Source organism: Schistocerca serialis, chromosome 2 (assembly GCF_023864345.2).
Source record: "Schistocerca serialis cubense isolate TAMUIC-IGC-003099 chromosome 2, iqSchSeri2.2, whole genome shotgun sequence".
In the NCBI taxonomy this organism is placed as follows: domain Eukaryota; kingdom Metazoa; phylum Arthropoda; class Insecta; order Orthoptera; family Acrididae; genus Schistocerca; species Schistocerca serialis.
In genome coordinates, this window is record NC_064639.1 from 40,477,125 (window position 1) to 40,492,115 (window position 14,991).

The 14,991-nt window shown below is 43.0% G+C and overlaps 1 protein-coding gene across 1 annotated transcript in view; it reads left to right on the forward strand.

The window, feature by feature from the left end:
* The first annotated feature begins 373 nt into the window (after positions 1-373).
* Positions 374-14,991, forward strand: part of LOC126455426 (PDF receptor-like) — a 403,957-nt gene continuing 389,339 nt past the window's right edge. Inside the window, exon 1 of the mRNA XM_050091176.1 lies at positions 374-606. The gene's annotated coding sequence lies outside the window, so the exon portion shown is untranslated. The remainder of the gene's footprint in view (positions 607-14,991) is intronic.

The following is a 14,991-nucleotide window of genomic DNA, read 5'->3' on the forward strand; positions in this document are numbered from 1 at the left end:
GCGCGCTGTTCGGGAGTGGAATGGTAGAGAGATGGTATGATTGTGGTTCGATGAACCCTCTGCCAGGCACTTAAGTGTGAATTGGAGAGTAATCATGTGGATGTAGATGTAGACTGTAGTGGAATAACAGTATACTTCCGCTGGACGCGTATACCTGAAAGCGGACTACTCATGGGCTCTTGATTAGGGTAGAAGAGACCGATCCCCCTCCAAAATCGGGATCGGAAGGTGCATGCGCTCGGCTGCATTCCCGAACATCGGCGCGCATGCGCCCTCGGGACGGGCCGCTTGACGCCCCCTCCACGCGATCTCCAGCTGTCGCGACTCCCAGCAGCGGACGCAACATGGGATCAGTTGCTCCGTAGCCGCTGCGGGGTGCACACGCCGAGGGATACGTCCGGCGGTCCCCGGTTCGTATGCCGGAGTCGAGGCGCACCGCTGGTGGCAGAAGGCCGGTTCGTCCTGAGACCCACTGGCCAGCGAAGTCGATCTCGAGTGCGGCAGACTGGTTTAACTAGGATACGTCATTTAGATTAAGTCTGCGTAGCTTCTGCATTTGATCCTTCGAATTACCGGTGCTACATCATGTTTATATAGAGGCAGAAGGTAAGCCATCTGTCTTATTCTTCCAGATTCGCATGTCGGTATTCTGCCAATGTGAAAATTGCACCACGGGAGCATACTATGAAATATGTGCCCGCATTCGTGTACTGGTTTACTTCAGACAGCTCGTCACGCAATTGTTTGTGACTCAGCACTGAATGCACAGAAGTAGAATTTTGGGGGCAGTTTTTGGTGATTGTCAGTGAATCCATAACTGTGATATCACTGTCTTATCTTTTGGCCTTGTTTTCCTGTTGCCAGTACTTTTTCTTTTTCGAATTTGAAGTAGGTACAGTGGAGGTTATGTAGCCACGGTAAGATTATAGGAAAACAAACGTATGAAATGAGAAACTCTAAGTCTTCTCTAGACACGGCATCTTACTTGTCGCTCTGTTTTCTTATCTGGCTTCAATTATTCTTCCATATAACAGAGCTACATTAGTTATTCGATATACATTCGGAGCACGGCCCTAAGTAATTATTAATAATCCATGTCTCTCATAGTTTATCGCCAAAAATATATTTCTCGACGGAGCGCATCCGACTGGCCTCGTAAACAGAAGCGAGTAACAAGTTTCGTTCGTTTTAAATGTTAAGAAACTACAACTATGCAGTCCCAGTTAAAACAATTCATATCTATGCGCCAAAATCCGTCCCATAAAACGTCTTGGCGCATTGTTGAAGTTTTTGTGATACCAGTTACACGACTTAAAGCTTTTTCTCATTTCTTAATGATCTCAGCGTCGTTCACAGTGGTGGTCTTTGAGTGTAGGAATAGACAGTTTCTGGCAAAGGAGACGTTAATGAGGGAAAGTTCGTAGAGACATAATCCAGATCCAATGATAGTTGATCACACGTCGTCGCTTTAAGTATATTTTGAAATGTCCAGAAAGCATTGGGTAAAGAACGAGGTTCCTACAGAACCTATTTCCTGACCAACAGCTTTCCCGTAAGGCAGCGACATAAATTTTCGAATGAAACGACAGAGAACACTGGACTTGCACACGTGAGAGTTCAAAGCATACACCAGTACTAGCGCCTATATACTATCTGAATCAGGGGCTACAGTAACTATTAGTATTGCCATGCATAATGCTCACAGTCAACTGTATATTATTTCTGAAGTAACATGTTAATTATTTTTCAGCAGAAAGTGATAGGTCATTGTTGTTCAAGTCACCAATACAGAACCTGGTTTGATGCAGCTGTCGATGTTAGTCTATCTCAATAAAATCTTTCCGGAGCTAATGCGTCCTAGATCTCTTGCATTTCTCACTCAGTACCTTATTCAAACCCAGATACATAATATTTCGTAATATTGTGTCGCACCACTTTTCAAAAACTTATTTTATTCCTTGCCTATTGTGTTTAACGTCCACGTTACATTTCCATATTAGGCTACAATTCAGAAACTTTCACAAAATGGATTCCTGGAACTTAAATATATACCATACGTTAAATTTTTTTTCCAGGTGAGTTGTTTCGACATGTCTGTTTTATATCCTGCTACGTACTGCCGCCATTTTTTATTTTCCTACGCAAGTGGCAAAATTCGTTTTCTACTTTCAGGCCTGATTTCCTGATCTCATTCCCTCAGTTTCACTTCAGTTAACTCCATTACACTCCGTTACCTTTGCTTTTCATAGTTTGATGATCACGTAATAATCTCTTCCCAAGACGCTATTCATTCCATCGTAGGTAACTGTTCATTCGTTTTATTTCATCCCTGATAACTCCAGAGTCCATAGGGTGTATTCCTATCAATATTTTCCCAGAAGTATATTCACAAAAAAGTTGAAGAGCGCAGTTGATGATAAAATGGGTCCTTGGGCGCTATTATTTAGTTGGGTGCACTTGTTATTTTGCAACGAAAATGTTGCACTCAATGAAGTTATGTGGTAAGACTCGTAAAAGAGCTCTCAGAAGTAACGAACAGCAACTACCAGCTATTCTTCAGCTTCTTCATTACACACAATTGTGGAATCTGGTTAAGCAAAAAAACGGAAACAGCACCCTTCAAAAGCTGCGATTTTCGTTCCAACAAGTTATGCTGCATAAAATGTCTAGTTTTTAATTAGTCATAAAAACTATAGAGTACATTTTACGGCCTATGTTAATAAGTAGTGACGAATAACTTTATTATCGTCGTATACTGACTGGGCTGTTGGTAGTTCCTTCTGCACTGAATTGCTCTTCTTGACGGATTGACAGACGAAAGGGACTGTGCCCCAAGGCTATTGGCCAATGCGGTACATTTTCCCATATCGTCAGAAGTGCCGCAGGCAAGTGTAGTAGGACAGCTCTTATTCTCTGTGTACATAAGTGATCTGACGGACAGGACGAGCAGCAGTCTGCAGCTGATGATGCTGTGGAGTACAGAAGGTGTCGTCACTGAGTGACTCTGAGTTGACACAGGATGACTTACACAATCCTTTCTAGTTGTTGTGAAGAATGGTAGGTTGCTCAAAATGTAAAAAAAAGTAGGGAAAACGATACCTTAATACACCGATACAGCGTTAGTAGTGTACTGCTTGTCGTAATCCTATTATCCTATTGATTACATACCTAGGCGACATGTTGCAAAGCGATTTGAAGTGGAACGAACGTTGGAGGACTGTAGTAGGGAAGGCGAATAGTCCACTTCGGTTTCTTGGGAGAATTTTAGAAGGAAGGAAGGAAAGGAGATTGGGTTTAGCTTCCTGTCGACATCGACGCCATTAGACATGGAGCATAAGATCGGATTTTGTCAAGGATGGGGAAGGATATTGGCCGTCCTCTTTGAGAGGAACCATGCCGCCATTCGCCAAACCTAAATGCGGATGGCCGTTTTGAGCCGTCGTCCTCCCGAATGCGAGTCCAGTGTGGTAACGAGAATTTTAGAAAAGTGGCCGGCCGGTGTGGCCAAGCGGTTAAAGGCGCTACAGTGTGGAACCGCGTGGCCGCTACGGTCGCAGTTTCGAATCCTGCCTCGGGCATGGATGTTTGTGATGTCCTTAGGTTAGTTAGGTTTAAGTAGTTCTAAGTTCTAGGGGACTGATGACCTTAGAAGTTAAGTCCCATAGTGCTCAGAGCCATTTGAACCATTTAGAAAAGTGTGGTCCCGCAAGGGGTCACACACTGGACTCTAGTGCGATCTATTCTTGATTAGATGTCGAGTGTCTGGTATCCACATCCGGTCGGATTATAGTAAGATTTTGAAGTATCTCAGAGGCGAGCTGCTAGATTTGATACCAGAAGCTTCGAACAACACGCAGGTATTACGGAGATACTTCGAATACAAAGGGGAATTTCTCCAGGGAAGGCGACGTTATTTTACAGGAACACTAGTCAGAAAACTTAGAATGAACATTTGATGCTGAATGCAGGATGATAATGTTGCCCTCAACGTACATTTTGCGTAACGACCAGGCAATTAGGAGAACTTTGGGCTCTTGTGGGGGTATACTAGACAGCCGTTTTTCTCTCGCTCTATTAGCGAGTGGAACATGAAACGAAATGACTGATAGCGGTAATAGGCCCTCTTTGATAAGCACCATGCGGTGACTTGCGAAGCATGTAGGCCTATCTCGATGTAGAGGTGGTCAGATGCGTAGACGTTACTTAAATGGAAAATGAAGAAGGCAATGGGTACGACTGTCTAAAAACTCCCGTGCAGAGATTCGCTTGATTTGATGCAACTGTAATCCTGTGAGTGGCTCAATAGCCGGATCCCGTGCTGTCCTCCTTCCGCATAGTACGTCATTGTCCTGGCCACAGTGCCACTGTACGCTCTCGAAAGGGATTTTCGCCTTCGTGGTGTAATTTACCGACGGCAGTACCTGAAATGATATTAATTTTTTTCTTGATAAAGGTTAATGAACCGTTCGTTTGAAACCAATCGACAGTGCGCGCATGTTCACTGGAGGGGCAGCTGTTTGCGGAGTAATATTACTGATATTTGCGGCGCAACGATAAAGCCGTTATTTAATTTAATTCATTTCGCGTCGGTCGTAGACCCCTGGAGTAAAAATAAAAGTCGTGTCACTTAAGCTAATAATTGTGGTCTTTCAAGCATACATTGTGGTAGTACCGTGTCAATAAGACTAGTGACAAGAATAAACTCCTGCGTTCTTAACTCATATTTAACAACACGTGGCTTTTATCAACAGACAATTTTTTCTGTAAGCGTGAAGGTAATTTCAAAATTTCTACGAATTTTGTATTGCGCTTATGAGACTATCATTCTGTTTCACAGAAAACAGACTTAAATCGTAGCTACTACGAATGACCTTGACGAGCAACGACCATGGTAATTCGTAGCCAGTTCGCTGAAGGAACAAATACTGATTTCGTATTTATCCTTGCAGAGGGAACAGTACGTTGTCTTCCAGAAAAGCTTCATTCCACTAGAAAAATGACAGAGTGATCTTCATCACAACTTTCCTTGGTATCACTGTGTCTTTACGAATTCAAAAGCAACTGTTTAGCATCCCGTCGATGGCGTTTTCACTGGACACGTTGCATAAGTCCCAGTTGAGGGAAGATGTGAATGGTAAAGGCCAAACCTTTCCTAAAGACCTCTCAATATAGGGAAATTATAGATAACCTAACTCTGGGTTTCATCATCCGTCCTCTCGAATAGGAGTACAATGCGTTGCCATTACTACGCTATCACTGTCGATTTGGTAGAGATGTCGTGTGTTTCTAAAACTTCGCTGCGGAGGTGGGGAGGGGAGAAGAAGGGGGCAGGAGGATGGAAGATAGGTAATAAACTGTTTATTGTTCGGGTGACGTCGATTCTGCAAGAGATGGACCAGTAGCTGATTAAAAAGAGGATAGATAGGTGGATAACGAAAGTGATCTCGTTTCTAGAAATGAATCTTTGCGGCATCCATTTCACTGGGTAAGTATGTGACATATACGCTGTTACAACAGTAATATGCAATGCACCATTACAATCTGACAGCAAGAGTTTGTCGTGACGTATTTTCTTTTGATGTAAGCTTATAACTTCCAGCTTTCTTTTAATTAAAAAATAACTAGTCACTGTTAGCGACTACAGTGATCTGTATATTGTAATTTAAAATACACCATTAACCCCCACCCTACCCCTGCAACTCCGAGTATTTGAAGAACCGAACTGCCGTTTGTAGATCAGTTCCACGACTTTGTATGTATCTTCAGTGGCATCTGCGAATACTGTCTACAAAACGAGTAGCAAATAGAGTTAGCTGTATAAAAATATTAAACTGGAATATCGTGTTTGATGCTGAGTTTTTGTGTCATGAACTGTGAAATGGCGTTAAATAATTCGCCATTCATAACGGTGCGAATCTCTACGGGAGACAATTTTTAGAAAATGCCTGAAATTACGTTTAAAATTTGTTGCAAGTCGGTAAGTGCTCTCACCATCAAACACTGGATGTTTATATCTTGGGTAATTTGTGCTCCGTGTTAACAAAAGCTAGTTTCTCACGGCACCCAGTCTCTATGACGTCATGTATCTTGAACGACGTAGGGGGGCCAGAAAGTATGCTAGCCATGTCGTTCTACGCTTAGACCGCTGTGCAGGGGTATACATTGTCAGACGGGACGACGAATTTCGGGTTGCTTGCAGACATATTTCCGTTGCGGTACGGATAACAGCTGCATCGCTGTATGAATGTGAAATGGCACGGAAACTGGAAACTTACTCCAAAGTTGCGGTGTCCCTATACGATTCTTGTGCGCAAAAACGTCTAAACTGCACACAAAATCGTCGTAAAATTTTCGCGGTGTGTGAACCAAAGGCAAGGTCGTGTCCATCCGTAGAGAAATAGTGCAAACAATTCGGACGAGGCTGCACAGACGTTGAGGTGCTAGCCGGGAAGACGACGTCTTACCCCACACGATTTTCGTCTTATCGGTAAGATGAAAGAACATCTGTGGCGGAAGAAATTTTTACATAGATGAGTGCGTTCACACAGCGTTTCTCGAATGGCTCCATGACTAATGAGTGAATTTCTCTTTTCGAGGAAATGAATGCCTTGTACGTTCCGATCATTGTTTACAGAGAAGCAGTAACTATGTTGAAAAACAGTGTCATGTGTCTGGGCCACTTTATAGTGCAAAATTACTCGTCCGTAGTAATAATATGAAACTTACTTTACGGTGTCCCCTCTTATGCCGTGCAATAATGTAATTTTGCAGGTGCCTTCAATGATATACGTGCTTACTGTCAGCAAAATGTGTTGCAAACACAGCAAGCAGTAGATGAAGAATAACTTAAAATCTTATGCCTGATGCTGAAGCTTTGCTTCGTAAACAGGGAAAATTTAGTAGGCAATAGACTTTAACATGGCATTAGTTTGTGGTGGTGTTAGAGAGAAAAAGTTTCGAAAAGATTTACTTTATGTGTACGTTTGTTGGAAACAGGCAAGTGTTATTCTTCAATAATAGGTTGAAAATAATCTGGGTAATTTGCGAGCCGTGAGCTGTGCTGCATAAAGATATACATATAATTTCTAATTTCGGTAACTTTAATGTTGAAGTTACTGCGTGAAACCTTTGACGTACGATTGTACTGAGTAACACGAGGATACAGTTAAGTGGGTATCGAACGTGATCTTCACGTTTTTTGAAATGAATTTTCGCAGCATTAGCATCTCTGGAGGAAACTAAGGGGAAATATACGTTCTTATAACAGTAATGAGTGTATTGACTGCTTTTTAAATTTAGTGACTGCTTATATGCAATAGTGAAAGTCGTCTGCTTCTCACTCCGGGAAGCCCTTGGGCAGGCAACCTATAGTTGGGACTAGCTGACTGGTTGTTTAGCATCATACGTTAACAGCATACGTAGTTTAGCAGCATACGTTTAGAGCACAGCGTTGTATGGTAGTAAAACGAGGACTGTGGGAAAACTGGAGCAAAAGAGAATCCAAGCATTTGAGATGAGGTGCTGCAGGAGAATGTTGAAAATTATGTGGGCTGATAAGATAAAAAATGAGGAGTATCTCCGCAGAATCGGCAAGCAAAGGAATGTATGGAAAACACTGACAATAAATGGTTCAAATGGCTCTGAGCACTATGGGACTCAACTGCTGTGGTCATAAGTCCCCTAGAACTTAGAACTACTTAAACCTAACTAACCTAAGGACAGCACACAACACCCAGCCATCACGAGGCAGAGAAAATCCCTGACCCCGCCGGGAATCGAACCCGGGAACCTGGGAAAACACTGACAACAGCAAGGGACAGAATAGTAGTATATCTGTTAAAATAGCGTGGAATGACTTCCATGACACTACAGGAAGCGGTAGAGGTAAAAAATTGTATAGCAGGACAAAGATTGCTATACATCCAGGAAATAATTGACTACTTAGGTTACAAGAGCTGCTCTGATTCAAAAAATGGTTCAAATGGCTCTGAGCACTATGGGACTCAACTGCTGTGGTCATCAGTCCCCTAGAACTTAGAACTACTTAAACCTAACTAACCTAAGGACATCACACACATCCATGCCCGAGGCAGGATTCGAACCTGCGACCGTAGCAGTCGCACGGTTCCGGACTGCGCGCCTAGAACCGCGAGACCACCGCGGCCGGCGAGCTGCTCTGAGATGAAGAGGTTGGCACAGGACAGGAATTCGTGCTGGGGCGCATCAGAGCACGCAGATGAAATGACTCAAAAAAGCAGCAAAAGAATATCAACTGAGAGTCTAAAATGAACATACAGTTACGATTTCGCTGGTGATGGAATGCCGCCTTTATTTTTATAATTGGTTTAGCATCTGTTGTATAATACTGCCGCTAATGGTGATGTCTTCAACACTACATCATCTCAGTCGGTAATGCAGGTAGATTCCTCGGCGTCATCAGCCAACTGGGCGTTCTCCGGTTTTAACGAAATATTATAATCTTCGCAATGCAATAAAAAAGACAGACAGACAGATGATACTAAGACCGTTGCTGACCTTCTTTCTGTTCCTCATTCAAAATGTTTCTATTACCTCCCTGCCTTCTATTAGGCAGTAGTCAGGATATTCTTGGAATCCAATGAAGACTTCCTTTGACATTAAAGTTTTTCGCAGCGGTGTCCTTGTATAGGATCTGCAAAATAAAACTGGCCCGGAAATTGCACCGTAAGATAAAAGAAAAAGACGACGCACCAAACAGGAATTATCCGAATGGGACGAAAATCGGTAGATATGATGGACATGTGAAAATGCACGTGATAACAACTTCAGAAACAGTGGATAATTTATTTGAAAGAGCGTTGTTCCACCTCTGGCCCTTAGGCAAGTAGTTATTCGAGTTGGTAATGACTGGTCGTCCTCCTGAGGGACATCGTGCCAATCTCTGTCCAATTATTGCGTTAGATCGTCAAAATCGCGAGCTAGTTAGAGGGCCCTGCCTATAATGCTCCCAGCGGTTTCGGTTAGGGCCAAATCCGGCAATCTCACTCGCCAAAGTTGGGTTTGGCAAGCACGAAGACAAGCCGTAGAAACCCTCGCCGTATGAGGGTGGGTATTATCCTGCCGAAATGGAAGCCCATGCTGGCTTTCCATGAAGGGAAACAAAACGGGGCATAGAATATCGTCGACACACCGCTTTGCTGAAGGCTGTCGTGGATGACAGACAAAGGAGTCCTGCTATAAAAGAAGTGATACCACGGACCATCACTCCTGTATGTCGGTCTGTAAGGCAGCCGACCGTCAGTTCGGTATCCCACCAACGTCCGTGGTACCTCCATACAGGTCTTCGCTGCTCTTAGGGGCTCAGTTCGACACCAGTCAATGAGATTACAGGCCGAAAACGTCTCTGGAGGGGCGCCGGGTAATGGTGGGATACCAACTTGATTGCCGCCCGCAGTACCGCCTGAGAACTTTGAATGCTGCTCTGGAGTGTCATTGGTTTTTATAGCACTTCCCATTCGGTTGTCGTCCACGACAGCCTTACACTGCACCGGTACGTCGAGGTTATTCTACACCCCGTTTTGTTGCTCTGATGTCGAACCAAAATGGGCTTACACTTCAGCTAGATAACGCCTGCCCGCGCACGACGGGGCTTCTATTGCTTGTCTTCGTGTTCGCCAGATCCTCAGCCAGCGAAGAGCCGGATTTCTCCCCAAATGAGGACATATGGAGTATTATGGGCAGAGTCCACCAATCAGTTCGGGATTGGACAGAAATTGCCACGATGTCCCTCTAGAGGACACCCAACAACTCCATCAGTCAATGTCAAGCCAAATAACCGCCTGCAAAATGGCCACAGGTGGACTAACGCGTTACTGAGTTACTCACTTTGTGAAGCTATTTCTCTTATATAAATCATCCAGTTTCTCTGAAATTGTCATCATAGGTTTGTCTGTACATCTACATCACCGCTACCATTCGGATAATTCCTTCGTTGTGCGTTTCTTTCTTTGATTTCTGTTTCCATTCCTTTTCTTAGTTTATTTTTGTCTGTACATCTACATCACCGCTACCATTCGGATAAATCCTTCGTTGTGCGTTTCTTTCTTTGATTTCTGTTTCCTTTCCTTTTCTTAGTTTACTTTATTAACCCTAAGATAGGCAACACAGTCTACATCATCCAAGGCCGATTACGTAAGTAGGGTTGCCTATCTTCCAAGGCAAAGTAAAGCTCCGCCCTCCTGGTCTCAGATGGACTAGTCGGAACCGACTGAACGCCGTGTCATCCACAACCAACTGGAGTTATTTTGGAAACGCGATGTGTAATGGTGTGTGGTCAACACACCTCCCTCCGGCCGTTATCGGATTTGCAGACGTTCTAGTCTCTACTTATGATTCAAATAGCTTCTCAAATGGCCTCGAGAGGCCGAGTGCTCCCTGTTCCAGTCGTTCCACTGAGAAAAATTCCCTGTCAGTACCAGGAACTGATTATGGGGCCTCCTGATATGAATCTTGTTGATATTTAGGATAATGGAATGTTTACTGGGTCAGTTTTTATCTGCCAGGAAGTTTCATATCTGGTAGTTACTGTGTAAAATTTTCCTTCATCTGCAGACGAAGAAAATAATCTTCAATGGCATGATTCTTGACACAGTTAGAGAATCGTAAAATTTTACTGTGTGCCGGACCGAGACTCGAGCTCGGGACCTTTGCCTTTCGCGGGCAAGTGCTCTACCAACTGAGCTACCCAAGCACGACTCACGCCGCAACCTCACAGCCTTACTTCTGCCAGTACCTCGTCTCCTGCCTTCAAAACTTTACAGAAACTCTCCTGCGATCCATATAGTTGGCTGGCTTTGTAATTTCTTCACCTTGATTTCATGGACCTTGCAATCATAATTATAGATTTCTCTCCAGCCTGTCCTGTCATCCATTTCTTTTATTTTCCTTTTAGTATTTTCCAGTACGCTAATCTGTAGTAATCTCTAACACTTTTTTTGAATTGTTTCCACATAAAACGATTATTTCTCTCTCCATTACTTTAAGACATTTATCACACGCTGATCATAATCATTACTCTTCAGACCCATCGGAGACATACGCTTGATAAGTATTTTGTCTACCAAAAGCAATCCAGAACATTCTACTCTTTGCCCTGTCCCTCTAATTAACACCTTCTGCTACCCTACATAGAGAAAGTCATCCATTATTTCTATGTCATCATTGTCAGTTTCCTGATTTCTCTTTTCAGTGCAGTAGCTCTATATAATTTTGATCTAATGTCAAGATTATTTTTGGACTTTTTGTATTATGTCTTCTATGTTGAAGTTAACTTGAACTGTATACGAACTGTAACACGTCAACAGCAAAACGAATGCCGTACAGATACGTTCATTAACACATACTGCATTTTACCCAGTTTATGTGCTTATAAACTCCGTCTGCAGCTAATAAGCACAATTTTGATGATCTCTTTCTCATAATCCTTTTTCACAAATCTGAATCTTCTACTGTGTTGAAGCAGTAGGATTCTTATAAACATACTCTTCAGCGTTAAAAAGGCCATTAGTAGATATGCAGAAATTCAGTAAAAATTATCTCAAATATTTATAAATATTTATTACAGAGATCATTAGGGATTATGGGAATATATAGCCACATTTTAAAAATGTTTAGAGGTTTTACATAAATTTAGATATCAGTGCCTACTCTTGCCACATGCATTTTACTTTTAGATTTGTACATGATATATGTTAGTATTTATATATCTGTGAACAAAAACAAAGAGATTGTGTGGAATTTAAACAAGCAGAGCGATCGTGCTCTGAAAAGCGGAAAAACGACTGAAGAGTGGCAATGTAAAATGTTTGAAGTTCAGTTCTTCTTGAAAAAAATGCGTTTTCAGTGTTTTTTGCTCTAGTTAATCGCTTGCATCACCGTAGATTGGATGGAGGTGCCAAACCGTGGATAAAGTCTTTCAAAGATGCCGTAATACATAGCACATGGTCTTTGACGAACCTATGTGTACATCTAGGGTTCGGACGTCTAAAAGACGGGAGGAGTGGTTTTTGTTAGCTTCTGTTCTATTAGCTAAATACTTAACGCTGTATTTCTGCACTTCTATTATCACAAATAGAACATAGTGCCTCAGTATTAACGACATTTGGAACAAAATCCTTTTTCATAATATTTTGCTGAAAACTGACGTTCTTGAGATCGTGGCTGTATACAAAATACATACTTAGTCGTGCAAAGGACAAAGCAGCAACTATTCACTGTTAATAATTATATTTTTACAGAGCAACATTAGCTGTAGGAAAAAAACAGTCGACAATAAATACAAACAACAACAATTTTAATTTAGTCGTGAACAGCCGGTAACGGCGCTGTTTGTGTAAATAAACAGCGTTATTAAGAATTTCTGGTTCCTGATTTCTTCTTGGCGTTAATTACCACGGAGAAACTTACTTATTGGCACCTAGAACCGGTCGGTTTTCGGTTGCGGCACTTAGAACGTTTATAAAAAGTACATATTTTCTAATGTATCTCATTTTTTGGGCGATGCTGTAAGCAATATAATTCTGCGGAACCAGAACAGCTTTTCAAACTTTCGGATACAAATCATTTATGTACAAATAGAGATACTGCATTGTCTTTTCGTTCATCTTAGAAATGAGAGATTGGACACTTACAACTTCTTGTGTTTTCAGTCTTGAATTGTGAGTCGAATATGGAAATATACAAATTATCTCCTCGAAACAGTAAAAATATGTGGTTCAGTCACATACAATATTTTATATCTGTTTCTTGTCGTACGTGCAGTTGGTTGCACGTGAACGGTGGACAGCGTAGACAGCAGCGGCGTATGTAGCTGGCGCTCGCGGAACTGATCTGTAGATTTGCTTGAGAAGGGCTGGTGAGGTGATCTGCACAGAGTGGTGCTGCTTACTCCCCAGGCCTTGTAACGAACAGCAGAGGCAGCATCCGGCAGCAGCCGCCAGCGGCATTAAGCGCTCTCCGCCTTTTCGGCCGCTACGAGAGCGAGCTTGAGGCCAAATTTTATCGTGTTTTTCTTTTCCCTTACGCCTATTTTTTATTTATTTACTCAGAAGCAACCACTTAGATTACTGACTCGGGTTGAAAAGTGTTTCAGATTCTGCTCGCTCCATACACTTTTCTTCCCTCCTCATTCCGATCAACTTGACTTTGTAAATTAAGAAGCGTAGTCCATGATCTGCATCAAAGAAAGCATCATAACAAATTCAATGTGTCTGAAGCGTGAGAAAGGAAAAAGGAGACGCAAAGCGCAGAAGGCTATAATGCGAAGAGAGTCATTGGAAAACTGAAACTTTCATTTCGTGGTGTAGAGTTGGATGGCGTGTAGTCATTAGGTAACAAAGCTGTTGTCCTTGAAAGGCACGGCTCGAGATCGAGTCCTGTGCCGACGCTCAGCTAAAATCGCTCTGCGAATTACGAATCACATACGCTCATAGTGCCAGCGTTTCGCTTCTTACTGCCAGAAACACCTGTTTTATTTCTCTTCCAAGTGTTACTGAGTACACTACTGGCCATTAAAATTGCTACACCAAGAAGAAATGCAGATGATAAACGGGTATTCATTGGACAAATATATTACACTAGAACTGACATGTGATTACATTTTCACGCAATTTGGGTGCATAAATCCTGAGGAATCAGTACCCAGAACAACCACCTCTGGCAGTAATACCGACCTTGATACGCCTGGGATTCGAGTGAAACAGAGCTTGGATGGCGTGTATAGGTATAGCTACCCATGCAGCTTCAACGCGATACCACAGTTCATCAAGAGTAGTGACTGGCGTATTGGGACGAGCCAGTTGCTCGGCCACCAATTTCAATTGGTGAGAGATCTGGAGAATGTGCTGGCCAGGACAGCAGTCGAATATTTTCTGTATCCAGAAAGGCCCGTACAGGACCTGCAACATGCGGTCGTACATTATCCTGCTGAAATGTACGGTTTCGCAGGGATCGAATGAAGGGTAGAGCCACGGGTCGTAACACATCTGAAATGTAACGTCCACTGTTGAAAGTTCCGTCAATGCGAACACGAGGTGACCGAGACGTGTAACCAATGGCGCCCCATACCATCACGCCGGATGATACGCCAGTATGGCGATGACGAATACACGCTTCCAATGTGCGTTCACTGCGATGTCGCCAAACACGGATGCGACCATCACGATGCTGTAAATAGAACCTGGATTCATCCTAAAAATTGATGTTTTGCCAACTGTGCACCCAGGTTCGTCGTTGAGTACACCATCGCAGGCGCTCCTGTCTGTGATGCAGCGTCGAGGGTAACCGCAGCCATGGTCTCCGAGCTGATAGTCCATGCTGCTGCAAAGTCGCCTAACGGTTCGTGCAGATGGTTGTTGTCTTGCAAACGTCCCCATCTGTTGACTCAGCAATGTCGTAATACGATAAATCGCAATCGCTATAGGCTACAATCGGACCTTTATGAAAATCGGAAACGTGATGATACGCATTTCTCCTCCTTACACGTGGAATTACAACAACGTTTCACCAGGCAACGCCGGTCAGCTGCTGTTTGTGTGTGAGAAATCGGTTGGAAAATTTCCTCATGTCAGCACGTTGTAGGTGTCACCACCGGCCTCCACCTTGTGTGAATGGTCTGAAAAGCTTATGATTTGCATATCACAGCATCTTGTTCCTCTCGGTTAAATTTCACGTCTGTATTATGTCATCTTCGTGGTGTAGCAATTTTAATGGCCAGTAGTGTAATTTTGGGAATACGAAGCGGTTTCTCATATTCTTTCCATGGACATGTTATGCAGTGATGACTTTTATATTGTATGTTTGCAACAGTTATACGTTACGAAACAGCAGTGCCAGCGTTGCTGAGAAGTACGATGTAGTGATCTTTGCCTGTCCGAAAGAACAGGCGGTGCTACGTCTACAGTCATCAATATACACAGGAAATCTGTACGCATTTACGAATAGGACCACCGTCGG